This window comes from Oncorhynchus mykiss, chromosome 18 (assembly GCF_057628025.1).
Source record: "Oncorhynchus mykiss isolate SJ-2025 chromosome 18, ASM5762802v1, whole genome shotgun sequence".
Lineage (NCBI taxonomy): Eukaryota > Metazoa > Chordata > Actinopteri > Salmoniformes > Salmonidae > Oncorhynchus > Oncorhynchus mykiss.
In genome coordinates this window covers 67719401-67741388 of record NC_143039.1, presented here as the reverse complement: position 1 = coordinate 67741388, position 21988 = coordinate 67719401, and the positions used below count along the sequence as shown (strand labels likewise).

Below are 21988 nucleotides of genomic sequence, written 5' to 3'. Positions count from 1 at the left end.
CAGATCTGTGGATAGACACACTTTTACGCCTGAAAGAGGAATGTACACAACACAATGACGAGATAGGGATATAGACCGTTTGTGATAAGTTAGCCTTTATCTACTTTAAAGAAATAGTAAAATGATTTTGTCAGACAGCTCTGCAGCATTCTTTAGCTAGGCAGGTTAGCTAAATAAATCAAATAAAATGTTAATTAATTAATTTCCTATTTCTCTATTGATGTCTACCCAATGTAGACCTGACAGAGACAATGGGATATTTTACATGTTTCGGCAATGGAATGTTCACTATTTTTGGCTTTAGAAGGTCCATTAAAAAGCTCTAAAATCATTGTAAAGTCATTATTTCATAATGCATTTAATGTTCAAAAACACGACTTTGAAAATGAAATCGACAACCGTGATTACTTAAAAAAATAAACATCTGACCGAAACCAAACCGACCTCAAAAAGCACTAGTCGCTCAGCACTAGGATATAAGGATATCAGGATATAAGAATGAGTGATACATTAGCGTTCTAGGTCACTGATAGAGTCCAAGTGAAGCCTTGACTCGTGTTTAGGTGATCAGCAGGGAACTGACCTAACAATGTCCTCTCCCTTGAATTCCAAGCTACAAGACACTCTTGAGCAGATAGAGGTATGTAGGAGCTTTTCTTTTCTCGTTGTTCTTATTTTTCATTTGAAAAATAGTGGAAATCCACCCTAACCTTCAGTATTTTTATGCTTTATTGAGACCGTAATGAAAAGGCGGGAGAGGCTGAGCGTTGAGAAGAGACCACAAGGATGGAACCCTGGTCTCCGGTGAGGAGACATACATGTGCTTGTTTCTGGATGTGTTCCATCACGGCTCTTTACACATAGGAGCTTTTCTTACTATTTCTATTGATTGAGTACACTGTGATTTGTCACACATCTCAAAGGTTGTTTGATACTAAACATATGAAATATTCCATGTCATTTTCTTAAAGCCGACGTCTAAAAAGAGAGAAAACGTGTTTTGTCTTGAGATTTTGAGTTGTTATTTTTCAGTTCTCCCTGCTACATATTGACATATTCAAAAAGCCATTACTGCTAGAATGGTAAACATAGTTAATATTATCCATTTAATTAAAGCCATATTTTAATAATTATGTCTGGAGAATGGTATTCAGTACAATTTTCCAACATCCACGCTTAGGGAGGTTCATTACCTGGGGTCCATGTGAATGTATGACATGCGCGCGTGTACTCACACACGCCGACACATAGCTTGACTATGAGTAAATGCACTCCTCTGAGAGCTCATGGTCACACACACACACACACACACACACACACACACACACAGAGCGAGAGTGACACCTTCCCTGCTGGGAGCGGTGTCTTGGTCTCAACATTGATCTGCTGGATAGATGTAATTTGGAAGTCTTGCGTGATGCTCCTCCTGGTAGCTTTAGCTCCGTGAATCCTCAAAACATTTTTCTCATCATGCTCTCTAATCTTGCTTTCTCTACCATACATAAGACTCCTCTCTCAACCCGGGCCTCTATGGAAATGCAATGTAGCCAGCCATCTGAATAAAATAAATTTGTGTAAATTCACCAATCATATTTTACTGTTAGCACCACCCTCTTTTCAGTCTGTCATAGTTACTGTAATATAGATCCGTTCATGTACATATAAACTCAGCAAAAAAAGAAACCCCCCTTTTTTCAGGACCCTGTCTTTCAAAGATAATCTGTAAAAATCCAAATAGCTTCACAGATCTTCATTGCAAAGGGTTTAAACACTGTTTCCCATGCTTGTTCAATGAACCATGAACAATTAATGAACATGAACCTGTGGAACGGTCGTTAAGACACTAACAGCTTACAGTCGGTAGGCAATTAAGGTCATAGTTATGAAAACATAGGACACTAAAGAGGCCTTTCTACTGACTCTCAAAAACACCAAAAGAAAGATGCCCAGGGTCCCTGCCCATCTGCGTGAACGTGTCTTAGGCATGCTGCAAGGAGGCATGAGGACTGCAGATGTGGCCAGGGCAATAAATTGCAATGTCCGTACTGTGAGATGCCTAAGACAGAGCTACAGGGAGACAGGGCGGACAGCTGATCGTCCTCGCAGTGGCAGACCATGTGTAACAACACCTGTACTGGATCGGTACATCCGAACATCACACCTGCGGGACAGGTACAGGATGGCAACAACTGCCCGAGTTACACCAGGAACGCACAATCCCTCCATCAGTGCTCAGACTGTCTGCAATGGGCTGAGAGAGGCTGGACTGAGGGCATGTAGGCCTTTTGTATGGCAGGTCCTCATCAGACATCACCGGCAACAACGTCGCCTATGAGCACAAACCCACCGTCGCAGGACCAGACACGACTGGCAAAAAGTGCTCTTCACTGACGAATCGCAGTTTTGTCTCACCAGGGGTGATGGTCGGATTCGCGTTTATCGTCGAAGGAATGAGCGTTACACCGAGGTCTGAACTCTGGAGGGGGATCGATTTGGAGGTGTGTTCAGGGACACATTATTTCTGTTAATCACATGTCTGTGGAACTTGTTCAGTTTATGTCTCAGGTGTTAAATCTTGTTATGTTCATACAAATATTTACAAATGTTAAGTTTGCTGAAAATAAATGCAGTTGACAGTGAGAGGACGTTTATTTTTTTGTTGAGTTTATATTCACAATTAAAAAGTATTTGGTATTTGGAAAAAAGTCAAATCTACAGTATTTTCATATCTCAATGTACATTGAACATACTATACTGTAATTATAAAATTAGTAGAATGTACAGTATTTTGGTTTCTCAAATGAAACTTCCGTAGTGTGATATTACTTTATAATATACTTTCTCTACTTTCCATTGTTAGACAGAAGTACATTAACTACATTTTCTGCTGTAAATAAAATGTAGTCTTCTTCATCCTTCGACCCGACCTGTCTCCCTGTATTTATCTCAGCCAGCAGCTCTGTTTAACATCAATGGTGGGGCTCCTTTGACCTTGGGGGAGGCTGAGTGCGTATCTCTCTTCCCCCTGGTTCTCCCTGGCTCTCTGTGACTGACATTTAGCCTGCGTCCCAAATGCCAGCCAATTCCTTACATCGTGCACTACTTTTGACCAGAGCTATTTGGGTCCTGGTCAAAAGTAGTATACTATATAGGGAATAGTATACAATTCGGGACGCTGGCTTAAAGACTGCGGCCTCAGCCCTCCGCTATGGCAGCTGTTGCTAATTGTCTTGGCCCTAGGAGTTGATTCATGTCCAAATCCCTGGTCTTAACACTTCTAATCCCTCTCTCCTCCATCCCTCCCTTCCCCTCCTCCTCTACCCACCCAACAGGAGCAGCTGGATGTGGCCCTGTCCAAAACCTGCAAGCACTTTGACGTCTCCCACTACACCAGAGTTCAGCTGGCGTACACCGTCTTGGGAAAGAGCCAGGTGAGAGATCCAACCTCTGTCAACAGATATCTGCCCTGCTCTGACGGCTTCTGTCCTCATCATTTTGTCTTCCAGTCCCCACTTTCTCTCCCCCTCTTCTGTCTATATTGGTCTCCCTCCCCGACTCCCCTTTTTTCCCACAATGTCTCTCTCTCTCTCTCTCTCTCCCCTCTCACCCTCCCTCTCCCTCTCTCTCTCCCCTCTCTCTCTCTCTCCTCTCTCTCTCTCCCCTCTCTCTCTCTCCTCTCTCTCTCTTTCTCTCTCGCTCTCTCTCTCCCCTCTCTCTCTCTCTCCCCTCTCTCTCTCTCTCTCTCTCCTCTCTCTCTCTCCCCTCTCTCTATCCCTCCCCTCTCTCTCTCTCTCTCTCTCTCTCTATACCTGTCCAGTGGTGGAAAAGTACCCAATTGTCATACTTGAGTAAAAATAAAGATCCCTTAACCGAATGACTCAAGTAAAAGTGAAAGTCGCTCAGTAAAATACTACTTGAGTAAAATTATAAAAGTATTTTGTTTTAAATATACTTAAATATCAAAAGTAAATGTAATCGTGAAAATATACTGAAGTATCAAAGTAAAAGTATAAATAATTTTAAATTCCTTATATTAAGCAAACCAGTCGGAAAATGTTTCTTCTTTTTTAAATGTACGGATAATCAGGGGCACACTCCAACACTCAGACATCATTTTCAAACAAACAATTTGTGTTTAGTGAGTCCACCAGATCAGAGACAGTAGGGATGACCAGGGATGTTCTCTTGATAAGTGTGTGAATTGGACCATGTTCCTGTCCTGCTAAGCATTCAAAATGTAATGAGTACTTTTGGGTGTCAGGGAAAATGTATGGAGTAAAAAGTACATTATTTTCTTTAGGAATGTAGTGAAGTAAAAGTAGTCAAAAATATCAATAGTAAAGTGCAGATAGCCCAAAAAACTCCTTAAGTAGTACTTTAAAGTATTTTTTACCTAAGTACTGCCTGTCTCCCTTCTCTCTCAGTTGATGTGTGGTGATTGATTTCTGAGTCACCCCCCTTTCCTCTGTATTGTACTCCCTGTTTCTCTCTCCTCTCTCCTTCTCTCCTCTCTCCTTCTCTCCTCTCTCCTTCTCTCCTCTCTCATTCTCTCCTCTATCCCTCTCTCCTCTATCCCTCTCTCTCCATCCCTCTCTCCTCTATCCCTCTCTCCTCTATCCCTCTCTCCTCTATCCCTCTCTCCTCTCTCCTTCTCTCCTCTATCCCTCTCTCCTCTATCCCTCTCTCCTCTATCCCTCTCACCTCTATCCCTCTCTCTCCTCTATCCCTCTCTCCTCTCTCCTTCTCTCCTCTATCCCTCTCTCCTCTATCCCTCTCTCCTCTATCCCTCTCTCCTCTATCCCTCTCTCTCCTCTCTCCTGTCTCTGTCTCTCTCTCTCTCTCTGTGTGGATCAGGAGTGATGAGTCATACCTGGGTTAATATTATTCTCCCCATGCTGAGGGAAGTGTCTTGTAGTTTTTACACTGTCTTCTCCCCCCACTACCAACACGGAATCACAGGTCTGTAATCCCTAGTGAAGCTTTTCCATTATCACTAGTAAAGCTCCCCACCCAACTGTCTGCAAGATGGTATATTTGTTTTAAATGCTTTACTCAGGGGACTGTCAGTGTCTGGACTAAATGCTTTGTTCAGGGGACTGTCAGTGTCTGGACTAAATGCTTGGTTCAGGGGACTGTCAGTGTCTGGACTAAATGCTTGGTTCAGGGGACTGTCAGTGTCTAGACTAAATGCTTTACTCAGGGGACTGTCAGTGTCTGGACTAAATGCTTTGTTCAGGGGACTGTCAGTGTCTGGACTAAATGCTTGGTTCAGGGGACTGTCAGTGTCTAGACTAAATGCTTTACTCAGGGGACTGTCAGTGTCTGGACTAAATGCTTTACTCAGGGGACTGTCAGTGTCTGGACTAAATGCTTTACTCAGGGGACTGTCAGTGTCTGGACTAAATGCTTTACTCAGGGGACTGTCAGTGTCTGGACTAAATGCTTTGTTCAGGGGACTGTCAGTGTCTGGACTAAATGCTTGGTTCAGGGGACTGTCAGTGTCTGGAATAAATGCTTTACTCAGGGGACTGTCAGTGTCTGGACTAAATGCTTTGTTCAGGGGACTGTCAGTGTCTAGACTAAATGCTTTACTCAGGGGACTGTCAGTGTCTGGACTAAATGCTTTGTTCAGGGGACTGTCAGTGTCTGGACTAAATGCTTTGTTCAGGGGACTGTCAGTGTGTAGACTAAATGCTTTGTTCAGGGGACTGTCAGTGTCTGGACTAAATGCTTTGTTCAGGGGACTGTCAGTGTCTGGAGTAAATGCTTGTTTCAGGGGACTGTCAGTGTCTAGACTAAATGCTTTACTCAGGGGACTGTCAGTGTCTGGACTAAATGCTTTGTTCAGGGGACTGTCAGTGTCTGGACTAAATGCTTTGTTCATGGGACTGTCAGTGTCTGGACTAAATGCTTTGTTCATGGGACTGTCAGTGTCTGGACTAAATACGCAGCAGGAAATGCAATCTTGTAGTGTATTCAAGTTTTTAAGTATTCTAACATTTGTCATTTTGATTTGCCGTAACAAAAAATGTATCAACCTCTACAAATATAATCCACATAATGATTTGACATGTCTTGTTGCTGCGGGATTCTTTTCTGTGTGTCAGTCTGACTCAGTAACTGTGTGAAGGATGAAGTGAAGACCACCCCGCAGTGCTCTCTGGAGCGACCTGCCTTCCTGGGAGACAGATAGCAACACTGGGAAAGAATTCCTGTTGGCCAATCAAATGTCTATTTACCAACTCATCAAAACCATACACTGTATAATGATGGTGATGAATGAAAGAGGTTAGTTAGAGAAGCCATAAAGAGATTGTCTACCAATTCCCATGCCATGTGTATTTCTCCCATTTATACGGAGCTACTCATGTGGAAAACAGAAACATGCTGACGTGATGATCAGTGTCTCTGTATGATTGACAGCCCTCAGCCATGAGGCGAGAGTGGCCCTTAGCTTCAGAGACTGCGTCATCTGCAGATCATCAGCTTTTTAGAGTAGGCTATCCACAATCACAATGGTTGTGCTCTCCATAATGATAAACACCTTCTTCAAAGGCTGGGCTGAGTAGTGAGAATAGTGCCGGCTCTGAAACTCAAGGACCTATTGTTGGCCTGGCTCAAGACCCTTTCACTCTTTGTGTGGGTAATTGCACGTACGCATGCATGCCCACACACACACACACACACACACACACACACACACATCACACACACTTTTGTATTTTGTGTCCCACTCCCTTATCTATGCACACAGAACATTGGTGACTTTAGGGCTTCAAAGCTGAAAGGGTCTCATCATAGCGAGGCTGTGTTCAGTTTGATATAAATTCCTTTTCCTTCGGGTGAACAAGCAGCTCTCTGCTCCTCTCTGTGTGGCTCAGCCTTGTGTGCCGCCATTAGCTTAATGAGTCTAGGCACGCGTCCCAAATGACATCCTATTCCCTATATAGTGCAAATGTGCTCTCGTCAAAAGTAATGCACTATATAGGGAATAGGGTGCCATTTGGGACACTGCTGAGCAATACTGTTTACACCTTGTCTTTACGATTATTTTTGTTTGCATTTATTTACTTGCATTATTCCACTTGTCTAATGGACTCATCTGTCGGTACCTGGTACATTCAGAAGTACTTGTTAGCGAGTGGTTGTGTTTCCATGTTTGCTTCCCAAATGCACACTATTCACTATATAGTGCACTTCTTTTGAACAGAGTATAGGGCTCTGGTGGAGTGTGCTATGTAGTGAATAGGGGGTGATTTGGGGAACATCCCGTGCAGTTCTTAATCACTTAGAACTGCCTCCAGTTCAGCGGTAAAGACGCCGTTAACCTGCTGATTGGCCAATCTACAGATGCATAACATTCCTCTCTGTGCTATTGTGTTGACGTTGATTCATGATCAGACACTGGGTGAGAAACCAATCACAGAGGAAAAATAAAGCTCTTTATTTAGCACAGTATTTCAAGGAAAATAAGGGCCAGATTTGTCTCTGGGGTTGGTTTAGTTTTTTGATAAAGGGCCGAGGAGCAAACATTTAATGAATGTAGTTTGGGCTACATCTCAGATGGAACCCTTTGACTGTGCTGGTGTTCATGCCATGTCACAACACTATCCATCCCCCGTAATAATCTGTTTCCCTGTGCCTCTCTCCATAGACGTCCATGGACCAAGTCCACATGCACTTCAGCCAGGCCATCCACAACACTGTGTTCCAGGTGGTTCTGGGATACGTGGAGCTCTGCGTAGGCAACACCGGCACAAGTTCCAGAAGATGCAGTACAGGGACCTCTGCACGGTAAGGATGCTAGCTAGCTGGCCAACCAAGACCTTACCTAGGATTTGTCTTCTTAGCACGTCCAACCAAGACCTTACCTAGGATTTCTGTCTTAGCACGGCCAACCAAGGCCTTACCTAGGATTTCTGTCTTCTTAGCACTGCCAACCAAGATCTTACCTAGGATTTGTGTCTTCTTAGCAAGGCCAAGCAAGACCGTACCTAGGATTTGTGTCTTCTTAGCACGGCCAACCAAGATCTTACCTAGGATTTGTGTCTTCTTAGCAAGGCCAACCAAGACCGTACCTAGGATTTGTGTCTTCTTAGTTCTTCTTCTTATGTTATGTGCAGGGCCAGGTTTTTTTTAGCACCATTGTGACTACCTGGCCTGGTAAAACTTTGGGTCCTGGAATCAGGCTATGATTGGGGCCAGAGTTTTTCCTGGTCAGGTCTCATTAACACAAATAAAGGATTTCCTTGTTTGAAGTTCAGGTGACCAAGGAAAAACATCAGCCACTGTTATGTAATATCTAGGTGACGATTTAATACTGTATCTTTAATAAGCTATCAGTCTGGTGCAGTAAACAAACATAGCGTCAATCTGTGGTGGAGTACAGCTTTGGACAGACTTGGAGAAGATCTTATAAGCTTGGCTAGATGCCCACTAAGGGAATTACCATATATTGTGTTGTTTATTAAAGAGCTAAAATAAAATATTTAGGTCACACCAGTAGAAATCCCTGCTACTCCGTTGACTTGATAAACACTCAGACACACGACTCCCAAGCGCTCATATTGTACTCTAACCAAGCAGAAAATGTCCCTCCTCTCTGAGGGAGAGAGGGATGGAGAGAATGAGACACGTTCATTTTCTCAGTCCGGCAGTCCGGCGTAGACCTTTTTTTATGAGATAAATGATCGTATTTAAGTGGACGAGAAATGGTCTCTTTTGAAAAGCAGCTGCTCAGTAGTGGTGGTCTTATTTGACCAAATGCACTCTGTTGCTCGCTCTCTCTCTCTCTCTCTCTCTCTCTCTCTCTCTCTCGCTCTCTCTCGCTCTCTCTCGCTCTCGCTCTCGCTCTCTCTCTGCCCAGAGCTTTGGTTGGGTCCAGACACCCAAATCACATTTGTATGCTCATATAAAGTGCCTGCAATCAGCAGGGCCATGCATCACAATTCCACAGAGTGAGTTGTCTTCTCTTCCTGAGCCTTTTATTACCTTGCTGACACAGCTGAGTGGGGGAATCAAACGCTGCCACTCCCCCCTGTGTTGTTGTTTCTACCTTAACCACTAGATGGCGGAGCAGCTGTGGTTTGAATGAGATCTGGGACTCCTATGGGGAGAAGCACCAGAAATGTGGGTTGGAGGCTTTAATCAAGACAGGTTGAAGGACTAGGGCATCTTCTTGACTCTGTGCTTTAGAGCCTGGATTTATTAAAGGTGTTTCTGAGGATGGGACCGTGGTCCCTTCCGTGGCAGAAAACTAGTTATGCTTCTAGTTCAATATTCTTAAACTACCCTCAAGTCTTAAACTGTCCTCACATCTACAAGGAGCACAGTGCATAGTTTAAGTTTGCCTCACCAAGTACTGAAGCAGAGCTTCTAGATTTAAGTAGAAATTACTTTCACTCTCCCTCCTCACCGGGTGGGTTTGAGCTGTAACAGGCCGCTGAGGCATTGAGCTGTAACAGGCCGCTGAGGCATTGAGCTGTAACAGGCCGCTGAGGCATTGAGCTGTAACAGGCCGCTGAGGCATTGAGCTGTAACAGGCCGCTGAGGCATTGAGCTGTAACAGGCCGCTGAGGCATTGAGCTGTAACAGGCCGCTGAGGCATTGAGCTGTAACAGGCCGCTGAGGCATTGAGCTGTAACAGGCCGCTGAGGCATTGAGCTGTAACAGGCCGCTGAGGCATTGAGCTGTAACAGGCCGCTGAGGCATTGAGCTGTAACAGGCCGCTGAGGCATTGAGCTGTAACAGGCCACTGAGGCATTGAGCTGTAACAGGCCATTGAGCTGTAACAGGCCGCTGAACCATTGAGCTGTAACAGGCCGCTGAGCCATTGAGCTGTAACAGGCCGCTGAGGCATTGAGCTGTAACAGGCCGCTGAGCCATTGAGCTGTAACAGGCCATTGAGCTGTAACAGGCCGCTGAGGCATTAAGCTGTAACAGGCCATTGAGCTGTAACAGGCCATTGAGCTGTAACAGCAATTGAGCTGTAACAGGCCATTGAGCTGTAACAGGCCGCTGAGGCATTGAGCTGTAACAGGCCATTGAGCCATTGAGCTGTAACAGGCCCTGAGGCATTGAGCTGTAACAGGCCATTGAGCTGTAACAGGCCATTGAGCCATTGAGCTGTAACAGGCCCCTGAGGCATTGAGCTGTAACAGGCCATTGAGCTGTAACAGGTCATTGAGCTGTAACAGGCCCCTGAGGCATTGAGCTGTAACAGGCCATTGAGCTGTAACAGGTCATTGAGCTGTAACAGGCCCCTGAGGCATTGAGCTGTAACAGGCCATTGAGCTGTAACAGGCCATTGAGGCTGTAACAGGCCCCTGAGGCATTGAGCTGTAACAGGCCATTGAGCTGTAACAGGCCGCTGAGCCATTGAGCTGTAACAGGCCGCTGAGCCATTGAGCTGTAACAGGTCATTGAGCTGTAACAGGCCGCTGCTCCATTGAGCTGTAACAGGCCGCTGATCCATTGAGCTGTAACAGGCCATTGAGCTGTAACAGGCCGCTGAGCCATTGAGCTGTAACAGGCCATTGAGCTGTAACAGGCCGCTGAGCCATTGAGCTGTAACAGGCCATTGAGCTGTAACAGGCCATTGAGCTGTAACAGGCCATTGAGCTGTAAGGTCATTGAGCTGTAACAGGCTGCTCATCCATTGAGCTGTAACAGGTCATTGAGCTGTAACAGGCCGCTGAGCCTCCAACTTCTCTTCTCGTATGCGCAGTCAGTCTGCAGCGTCGCCTGGACGATTTCTGCGACTCCCCGACCCGTCCTCCCCTACTTTGGATTGAGGGGCGTGTCATTGTTAGCATTGGGCTGCGCGATGGATTGGCCTCCAAACAGGTAGAGCTATGCGCTAGCTAGCCTCGCATATGTTTATCACTGTGAAGCTCAAACCTAACAAAGACAGATTGTGGACAGGCTGTTCCTTTGATGACACATGAGACTAGATAGGGGGCTCTTTTTATCCACAGCTCCACACTCAGTGACTGGCAACAGGTTTTAAGGAAGATAAAATCTTTGTTATTACTTTGGCACCAGTTCCACTGGAAACTAAACAGAAAAGTTCTCTCCGTGTTTCTTTAAGAACAGGGGAGAATGGAGGAAAGCTGCTTTGTGAGAAATGTTTTTGTGATTTAATCTTCTGAGCGTCAATATGGATGTGTGGGGGAATGAGATAAATGTGTAGTACCTACACCGACCTGGGAAAGGCAGCAATACGCAACAAATTGTCTTGGAATAAGTCTTGAGACTTAGAAACTTCAGAAGAGAGAAAGGTTGCTTGGGGATTTAGAGACACTCTCTTGTCTACCACTCACTCCCTCGAGACCTTCCCCTGAAGGGTACATCATAAAATATATACAGGATAGTATGTAAATTGCACTCTCTAATGTCCTGAACTTTGCAATGAGTCGTTGAAATTCAAATTCAAGGGGTACACAGAAAGGTCAAATCATATTGTGAATCATTATTGGTCCCCTTCCCTACTTCAACCATCTTTCTTTCTCACTCACTCTTTCTCTCTCTCTTTCTCTCTCTCTTTGTCTGTCTGTCTGTCTGTCTGTCTGTCTGTCTGTCTGTCTGTCTCCCCCCTCCCCTCTCCTGGACTCCCTGGCTGTGTCCCAAATGGCACCCTATTCACCTGCACTAGTCACCTGCACTATTCACCTGCACTATTCACCTGCACTACGGTAAATAGATGAAGATGTGCAGATTACAGGCTTAGGCCTGGCTCGTAGTCGACGTTCCAATTCATCCCAAAGGTGTTTGATAGGGTGAGGTCAGGGCTCTGTGCAGGCCAGTAAAGTTCTTCCACACTGATCTTGGCAAACCAATTACAGTGCCTTGCGAAAGTATTCGGCCCCCTTGAACTTTGCGACCTTTTGCCACATTTCAGGCTTCAAACATAAAGATATAAAACTGTATTTTTTTGTGAAGAATCAACAACAAGTGGGACACAATCATGAAGTGGAACGACATTTATTGGATATTTCAAACTTTTTTAACAAATCAAAAACTGAAAAATTGGGCGTGCAAAATTATTCAGCCACCTTAAGTTAATACTTTGTAGCGCCACCTTTTGTCGCTTGGGGTATGTCTCTATCAGTTTTGCACATCGAGAGACTGACATTTTTTCCCATTCCTCCTTGCAAAACAGCTCGAGCTCAGTGAGGTTGGATGGAGAGCATTTGTGAACAGCAGTTTTCAGTTCTTTCCACATATTCACGATTGGATTCAGGTCTGGACTTTGACTTGGCCTTTCTAACACCTGGATATGTTTATTTTTGAACCATTCCATTGTAGATTTTGCTTTATATTTTGGATCATTGTCTTGTTGGAAGACAAATCTCCGTCCCAGTCTCAGGTCTTTTGCAGACTCCATCAGGTTTTCTTCCAGAATGGTCCTGTATTTGGCTCCATCCATCTTCCCATCAATTTTAACCATCTTCCCTGTCCCCGCTGAAGAAAAGCAGGCCCAAACCATGATGCTGCCACCACCATGTTTGACAGTGGGGATGGTGTGTTCAGCTGTGTTGCTTTTACGCCAAACATAACGTTTTGCATTGTTGCCAAAAAGTTCAATTTTGGTTTCATCTGACTAGAGCACCTTCTTCCACATGTTTGGTGTGTCTCCCAGGTGGCTTGTGGCAAACTTTAAACAACACTTTTTATGGATATCTTTAAGAAATGGCTTTCTTCTTGCCACTCTTCCATAAAGGCCAGATTTGTGCAATATACGACTGATTGTTGTCCTCCCACCTCAGCTGTAGATCTCTGCAGTTCATCCAGAGTGATCATGGGCCTCTTGGCTGCATCTATGATCAGTCTTCTCCTTGTATGAGCTGAAAGTTTAGAGGGACGGCCAGGTCTTGGTAGATTTGCAGTGGTCTGATACTCCTTCCATTTCAATATTATCGCTTGCACAGTGCTCCTTGGGATGTTTAAAGCTTGGGAAATATTTTTGTATCCAAATCCGGCTTTAAACTTCTTCACAACAGTATCTCGGACCTGCCTGGTGTGTTCCTTGTTCTTCATGATGCTCTCTGCGCTTTTAACGGACCTCTGAGACTATCACAGTGCAGGTGCATTTATACGGAGACTTGATAACACACAGGTGGATTGTATTTATCATCATTAGTCATTTAGGTCAACATTGGATCATTCAGAGATCCTCACTGAACTTCTGGAGAGAGTTTGCTGCACTGAAAGTAAAGGGGCTGAATAATTTTGCACGCCCAATTCTTCAGTTTTTGATTTGTTAAAAAAGTTTGAAATTACCAATAAATGTCGTTCCACTTCATGATTGTGTCCCACTTGTTGTTGATTCTTCACAAAAAATACAGTTTTATATCTTTATGTTTGAAGCCTGAAATGTGGCAAAAGGTCGCAAAGTTCAAGGGGGCGAATACTTTCGCAAGGCACTGTATGTATGGATCTCGCTTTGTGCCTGGGGGCATTGTCATGCTGAAACTGGAAAGGGCCTTCCCCAAACTGTTGCCACAAATTTGAAAGCACATTATCATCTAGAATGTCATTGTATGGTGTAGCTTTAACATTTCCCTTCACTGGAACTAAGGGGCCTAGCCCGAAGCATGAAAAACAGCCCCAGATCATTATTCCTCCTCCACCAAACTTTATAGTTGCCACTATGCATTGGGGCAGGTAGCGTTCTCCTGGCATCCGCCAAACCCAGATTTGTCCGTTGGACTGCCAGATGAAGAAGCGTCCACTGCTCCAGAGTCCAATGGCGGCGAGCTTTACACCACTCCAGCCGACGCTTGTCATTGCGCATGGTGACCATTTCATGAAGCTCCCGACAAACAGTTATTGTGCTGACGTTGTTTCCAGAGGCAGTTTGGAACTTGGTAGTGAGTGTTGCAACTGAGGACAGATGATTTTACACTCTATGCACTTTAGCACTCTGCAGTCCCGTTCTGTGAACTTGTGTGGCCTACCACTTCGCGGCTGAGCCGTTGTTGCTCCTAGACGTTTCCACTTCACAATAACAGCACTTACAGTTGCCCGGGCCAGCTCTAGCAGGACAGAAATTTGACAAACTGACTTGTTGGAAATGACTTGTTGGAAAGCCAATAAGCTCTTCAGTATGGCCATTCTACTGGCAATGTTTGTCTATGGAGATTGCATGGCGGTGTGCTCGATTTTATACACCTGTCATCAACAGGTTTGGCTGAAATAGCGGAATACACTAATTTGAAGGGGTGTCCACATACTGTTGGTAATGTAGTGTACCTTCAGAGTTGAAAGGGTATCTTATGTTATGATAATGGGGTTTGATAAGAATCATCTCTTTTTCAAAAAATATATTTTTGAAAGATTTTTTATTGAACAGATAGTGGGGAAATATATAGAGAGAGGATCACAGTGGGTAAAGAGAGAGAGAGGTTGACAGTGGAGACAGAGAGAGAGCGGAGGACAGTGGGGAAAGAGAGAGAGAGGATGACAGTGGAGACAGAGAGAGAGAGGATGGCAGTGGGGAAAGAGAGAAAGAGGATGACAGTGGAGACAGAGAGAGAGGATGACAGTGGTGACAGAGAGAGAGAGGATGACAGTGGGGAAAGAGAGAGAGAGGATGACAGTGGGGAAAGAGAGAGAGAGGATGACAGTTGGAGAGGGGTTGTGTGAAAGGGCAGTAGGCTGGATTTAAACCTATACCTGCATTATCTCTTGACCAGCCAGGCCATATAAAGATAATATCTTCTTGATTACATCAACATTCTATCATCCCAAGGTTCACTCACTGATTACAATCAGTATCTCGATTGTGTAACAAATTAAATGGTCCATTGTTCATGTGACGGACTGTGAAACCCTTAGTGGAGGTGAACCTTCCATGGCCTTTCAGCATTCAGATCAGCTTTCAAATGAGGCAACACAACATTATCAGCTCTCTGTCTCTCTCTCTTTCTCTTCTGTCCCAGTCTCTTTCTCCTCTGTCTCTCTTTGTCTCTCTCTCCTCTGTCTCTCTCTCTCTGTCTGTCTCTCCTCTGTCTCTCTTTCTCTCTCTCCTCTCTCTCTCTCTCTCTCTCCTCTCTCTCTCTCTCTCTCTGTCTCTCTCTCCTCTGTCTTTCTCTCTCTCTGTCTGTCTCTGTCTCTCTCTCTCCTCTGTCTCTCTCTCATCTCTCTCTGTCTCTCTCACAGTTCAATTCAAAGGGCTTTATTGTCATGGTTGCCAAAGCATGTAAAACAGATAACCATAGATGTTTCAAAATAATAGAAACATTTCACATGTTATATTAAGCTATGTACAGTGTTGTAACAATGTGCAAATAGTTCAAGTAAAAAGGGGAAATAAATATGGGTTGTATTTACAATGGTGTTTGTTCTTCACTGGTTGCCCTCTTCTTGTGGCAACAGGTCACACATCTTGCTGCTGTGATGGCACACTTCAATATTTCACCCAATAGATATGGGAGTTTATCAAAATTAGATTTGTTTTCAAATTCATTGTGGGTCTGTGTAATCTGAGGGAAATATGTGTCTCTAATATGGTCATATATTTGGCAGGAGGTTAGGAAGTGCAGCTTGGTTTCCACCTCATTATGTGGGTAGTGTGCACATAGTCTGTATTCTCAAGAGCCAGGTCTGCCTATGGCGGCCTCTTTCAATAGCAAAGCTATGCTCACCAGCTGCGATACAGGTCTGCCTATGGCGGCCTCTTTCAATAGCAAAGCTATGCTCACCAGCTGCGATACAGGTCTGCCTATGGCGGCCTCTCTCAATAGCAAAGCTATGCTCACCAGCTGCGATACAGGTCTGCCTATGGCGGCCTCTCTCAATAGCCAAGCTATGCTCACCAGCTGCAATACAGGTCTGCCTATGGCGGCCTCTCTCAATAGCCAAGCTATGCTCACCAGCTGCGATACAGGTCTGCCTATGGCGGCCTCTCTCAATAGCCAAGCTATGCTCACCAGCTGCGATACAGGTCTGCCTATGGCGGCCTCTCTCAATAGCCAAGCTATGCTCACCAGCTGCGATACAAAAAGGTGTTTATCTTCTTGTGTAACAGCATCAATAAACAATTCAACGCTGGGGCCGTTTGTTGTGTTCTCTCATTTATATGAAGGAGGTCTGCTTTCATTTACATTGATGTTCCCAGATTTCCAGGCATGGACGCTCAAGTCTGGTTTTATTTCCCTCTCACTCTCACAGTCTCTCTCTCTATCTCTCACAGTCTCTCTCTCTATCTCTCACAGTCTCTCTCTCTATCTCTCACAGTCTCTCTCTCTATCTCTCACAGTCTCTCTCTCTCTCTCTCTGTCCTGTGTTTTGTGCTTGCATCATTATTGAGTGAAACTGATACTTTCTCCAAACACATAACCCAGTATCTCCCTCCGTTCCAGCTGCGATAGAAAAAGGGTGTTTATCTTCTTGTATAACAGCATCAATAAACAACTCAATGCTGGGGCCGTTTGTTGTGTTCTCTCATTTATAAAGGTCAGCTTTCCTTTGCATCGATGATCCCAGATTTCCAGGCCTGGAAGCTCATTTCTTGTGTCTTGCTGTTTAAATGCTGTTTCATATACTCTCATATTTAGTTTCTCTAAAACTCAGTTTGTATTTATTTGTGCTTAAACTGAATGGAAGGTAGATTTTCAGCTAGCAGTCATTCATGTATCTCAGATTAAACAGACACTGTTGTTTGTGTCTTCCAAATTGTCCTTGGCATGGAGTTAATGAGGTGATTTATTCTAGCATGGCATGATGATTCACCCACTCTAGCTCGTAACAACGTTCACATCTCAAGCTGTCTAGGCACAATAGTGTTAACCAGGCTTTCAGTAATTAATATTTCAATGTGCCAGATAGGTCTGCACTTCACTCATCACCACGGTAACACCAGATGAGTTTATCTAGTGCTCTGGTAGGCGATGAAGTCTCAGGAAAAGGCTGAGGAACATTTCCCATATGGTACAGCAGGGGACTTTTTCTCCTGACCGTTAGCTCTGTGAGAGATGCACCAATGATCACTGAGAGCAGAAGAGAGACGTGGGAGAAAGAGCGGCGTTTGCTGATTAACACAGTGAAGTGTGAATTAAACCAATGAAAAGGAGACAGTTGCTCAGTCTGCATGTAGCCTTCTATACTGTAATCAGTGGCACAAGCAGAGAAAGAGAAGCATCGTGCATGGTGGCTGAACATGAAAGCCCTCCATGCTGGAGCACTAACGCTGTGTCACGCTGCCACACATGGTCACCCACTCTGAGCATCATACTCTATAAGGCCTTTCTGTAATGGTCAGTTGTGCCCTCCTTGCAAGTCATATAGCCAGGAATGACTGATGGTTTGTTTAAGACCATGGTACTATGATTTTTTTTGTACTCAGAGGAGTTGTCTTGGTAAATGACACAAGTGTTTTTGTTTCAACAACAGGGCAGAACAGGGCAGCGCAGCTAGCCAATAAATGTACACAGAGAGCTAACATTAATAATATGCATGTACAGTCGTGGCCTAAAGTTTTGAGAATGACACAAATATGAATTTTCACCAAGTCTGCTGCCTCAGTTTGTAAGATGGCAATTTGCATATACTCCAGAATGTTATGAAGAGTGATCAGATGAATTGCAATTAATTGCAAAGTCCCTGTGTTGACGAGTGTTGTGAGTGTTGACGAGGACAAGGCTGGAGATCACTCTGTCATGCTGATTGAGTTCGAATAACAGACTGGAAGCTTCAAAAGGAGGGTGGTGCTTGGAGTCATTGTTCTTCCTCTGTCGACCATGGTTACCTGCAAGGAAACACATGCCGTCATCATTGCTTTGCACAAAAAGGGATTCACAGGCAAGGATATTGCTGCCAGTAAGATTGCACCTAAATCAACCATTTATCGGATGATCAAGAACTTCAAGGAGAGTGGTTCAATTGTTGAGAAGAAGGCTTCAGAGCGCGCAAGAAAGTCCAGCAAGCGCCAGGACCGTCTCCTAAAGTTGATTCAGCTGCGGGATCGGGGCACCACCAGTACAGAGCTTGCTCAGGAATGGCAGCAGGCAGGTGTGAGTGCATCTGTACGCACAGTGAGGTGAAGACTTTTGGAGAATGGCCTGGTGTAAAGAAGCAAAGAAGCCACTTCTCTCCAGGAAAAACATCAGGGACAGACTGATATTCTGCAAAAGGTACAGGGATTGGACTGCTGAGGACTGGGGTAAAGTCATTTTCTCTGATGAATCCCCTTTCCGATTGTTTGGGGCATCCGTAAAAAAGTTTGTCCAGAGAAGACAAGGTGAGCGCTACCATCAGTCCTGTGTCATGCCAACAGTAAAGCATCCTGAGACCATGCATGTGTGGGGTTGCTTCTCAGCCAAGGGAGTGGGCTCACTCAAACAAAAACCCACAAATTCTGACAAACTCCAAGCATTGATTATGCAAGAATGGGTTGCCATCAGTCAGGATGTGACCCAGAAGTTAATTGACAGCATGACAGGGAGGATTGCAGAGGTCTTGAAAAAGAAGGGTCAACACTGCAAATATTGACTCTTTGCATCAACTTCATGTAATTGTCAATAAAAGCCTTTGACACTTATGAAATGCTTGTAATTATACTTCAGTATTCCATAGTAACATCTGACAAAAATATCTAAACACTGAGGCAGCAGACTTTGTGTAAATTAATATTTGTGTCATTCTCAACACTTTTGGCCACGACTGTAAATCTCTCATGGCTCAAAGTGGAGGAAAGATTAACTTCATCACTAATTGTTTTTTTCAGAATTTTTGACAAGCTGTGTGCACCGAGGTGTCTGTTTAAACTACTAGCACACAGCTTGTCAAAAATTCTGAAAAAAACAATTAGTGATGAAGTTAATCTTTCCTCCACTTTGAGCCATGAGAGATTTACAGTCGTGGCCAAAAGTGTTGTCAAAACGTCTCAGACAACCATGCATACCCCACAAGACATGCCACCAGCTTCTGACATAGTTTGATTTTGTCGTGAAACATCACTGTAACTTGCCTGAGGTGTGGGCAGTGCAGTGGCCTGCCAGTGTTGCCACCATGACTGAATGAATGTGTTGTATTGTCCTTGAGAAGGCTAGCTGCACTTTGATGAAGGAGGAGGAGATGATGTTGTGCTTTGCTGGCTCGGCAGATCTGCAGATTGCTGACTAGTAGGCAGTAGGCAGGGTGCTGTTTTTTTTTCATCCTCTGCAGTTTGGGAAAGCACTATGATCACATCTCAAAATGGAAGTGAATCAGCTAAAAAAAAAAGGAAAGGAATTTAAGCCACCTCATCTCCCTCCGACCCTAGCCGCCCCAAAACACTGTACTCAGCTCTCTGTCTGAATGATGCAGTGATCGGACTCCAGTGCCTCTCCATACATCAAATCCAACCTGCCCTCTGGCGGTGTAGAGAATACTCTCTGGAGATAAAACACCCAGCTGGGACCTTACCCGGAGCAGGTGTAGTGTCCGTGTGTGTCCAGCTGGCTGTTCCTCTGGTCTGCCCGGCTGATGCTAACCCCCTGGGGGGGCTTGGAAGGAAGACCTGCGACCCCTTTCTCCTGCCAACTAGTCCCAGTTGCCTGGCAATGTGCTGTGATATTTCCTACCATAGCAGGAGAGCATCACCATCAAATGGCAGGGCTGGACCATTGATAGTCCTCTAGGATGTGGATCACTCATTTAACACTTTGATAACAGGTAGCCACTGGGGTTGGATGGGGGAGGCAATTTACTTTTGTCTCCTCAATCTGAGATATTAAACATGGTACACAGTGCCTTCTGAAAGTATTCATACCCCTTGACTTATTCCACATTTTGTTGTGTTACAAACACAGAAATATCTCATTTACATAAGTATTCACACCTCTTTGCTATGATGCTCCAAATTGAACTCCGGTGCATCCAATTTCCTTTGATCATCCTTGATGTCGCTGAAACTTGATTGGAGTCCACCTGTGGCCAATTCAGTTGTTTGGACATGATTTAGAAAGGAACACACCTGTCTATATAAGGTCCCACATTTGACAGTGCATGTCAGAGCAGAAACTATACCATTAAGTTCAAGGAACTGTCTGTAGATCTCCGAGACATTGTGATGAGGCATATATCTGGGAAGGGTATAAAACAATTTCTCGAGTGTGTTGAACGTTTCCAAGGACACAGTGGTCTCCATGATTGGGAAATTGAAAGAATATGGAACTACCCAGACTGCCTAGAGCTGGCGTTCCAACCAAACTGAGAAACTGGGCAAGAAGGACCTTGGTCAGGGAGGTGACCAAGAACTCAATAACCACTCTGACAGAACTACAGAGTTCCTTGGCTGAGATTGGAGAATATGCCAGAAAGACTCTATAGCACTTCACCAATCTGGGAGAGTGACCAGACGGAAGCCACTCCTGAAAAAAAGACACGTGACAGCACGGCTGGAGTTTTGCAAAAAGGCACGTGAAAGACTCTGGGAGCATAAGGCAACAGATTCTGTGGACTGATGAGACAAAAATGTAAGTCTTGGGTCTGAATGCATAGCGCTGTCTGGATAAAACCAGGCACAGCTTATCACCTGTCTAACACGATCCCTACCTTGAAGCGTGGTGGCAGCATCGTGCTATGGGGATGCTTTTCAGCGGCACGGACTGGGAGACTGGTAAGGATAGAGGGAACATTGAATGGAGCCCAAATACAGGAAAATCCTTGATGAGAACCTACTTCAGAGTGGAAACAATCTTAGACTGGCAAAGATTTACGTTCCAACAAGACAATGATCCCAAGCACACAGCCAAAGCAACGCTGGAATGGCTTCAGAACAAGAATGTGAAAGTCCTTGTGACCCAGCCAAAGCCCAGACTTGAATCCCATTGAAAATCTGTGGAAAGACTTGAAGATTGCTGTTCACCGCCACTCCCCATCTAACTTAACAGAGCTTGAGAAAATCTGTGAGGAAGAAAATCCCAAGATCCAGACGACTCAAAGCTGTAGTCGCCACCAAAGATAGCTCTACAAAGTATTGACTCAGGGTTGTGAATACTTATGTAAATTAAATATTTCTGTATTTCATTTTCAATACATTTGCAAAGATTTCTAAACACATGTTTTCACTTTGTCATTATGGGGTATTGTGTGTAGATGGGTGAGAATTTTTTTTATTTAATCCATTTTAGATTCAGTCTGTAACACAACAAAAGGTGGAATAAGTCAAGGGGTATGAATACATTCTAAAGGCACTGCATCATGCTTTTGAAATCTGGAAGTATTATTGGTGACATATTGTCTTGGGATTAACCCATTTTTGTCTCCAATAATAGCAAAATTCTCATAATATCCCACAGTAAAGGAATGCTTGACACATCAGTGACACGCTGTTATTGCTTCTAAGTATGGTGGCAGGCATTAGAAAGATATGGAATTGGCTGAGATGAAATGGATCTAGCAGTCAGCTGTGTGTGTCTGTGTGATATTGTGTGTACTGAGGCGTGAGAGGCGAGGCGTGATTGTTTTAGGCTGCTATAGCTGCTCCTCTATTAGGCTCTGTGTTGTCTGATATTAGCTCCATCTCAAACATCTCACGAGGGGACAGACAGCGTCAACATCCACAAACTCACTGATTGCATCACATGATGCCATACTAGGTTATTGGTAAGGGCAGCCAGGAACTTGGCCAACTGTAGCAAAACACTTTGCAACAAACGTTTCTGCAGCTAAAACAAGTGTTTCTTATTGGACAAGTTTACATTAGTCCCTCCCCGTTTTGCTTCCATTTGGTTCCCTGTGAATACACCCCATGTGCTGGGTGGCTTGTTCGTAGGTGACTTTTAAATAGTCCATGTGTGAGACATAGTCATGTGACCATTTCCCCCATGAAACCAGTGTTTGTGTAAATCTAAAAAATATTTTCCCATCGGAATAATTTGTCTGTTGTCTTTTTTTGGGGGGGGGATTTATTTTTTAGAAGGGTTTATTCTACACTGCGGGAGGACTATAGTTAAGCTGCTTCGTGTCTGTTTATTGTGGTTTAACTACCCAGCTAATTGTC

The 21988-nt window shown here is 44.4% G+C and overlaps 1 pseudogene across 1 annotated transcript in view; it reads left to right on the top strand.

Annotated features, from left to right (window-relative positions):
• Positions 1-21988, top strand: part of LOC110496641 (syndetin-like) — a 91113-nt pseudogene that overhangs the window by 20559 nt on the left and 48566 nt on the right. Inside the window, exons 2-3 of the transcript XR_016488602.1 lie at positions 3333-3431; positions 7655-7794. The product of XR_016488602.1 is annotated as a syndetin-like (transcript). The remainder of the gene's footprint in view (positions 1-3332; positions 3432-7654; positions 7795-21988) is intronic.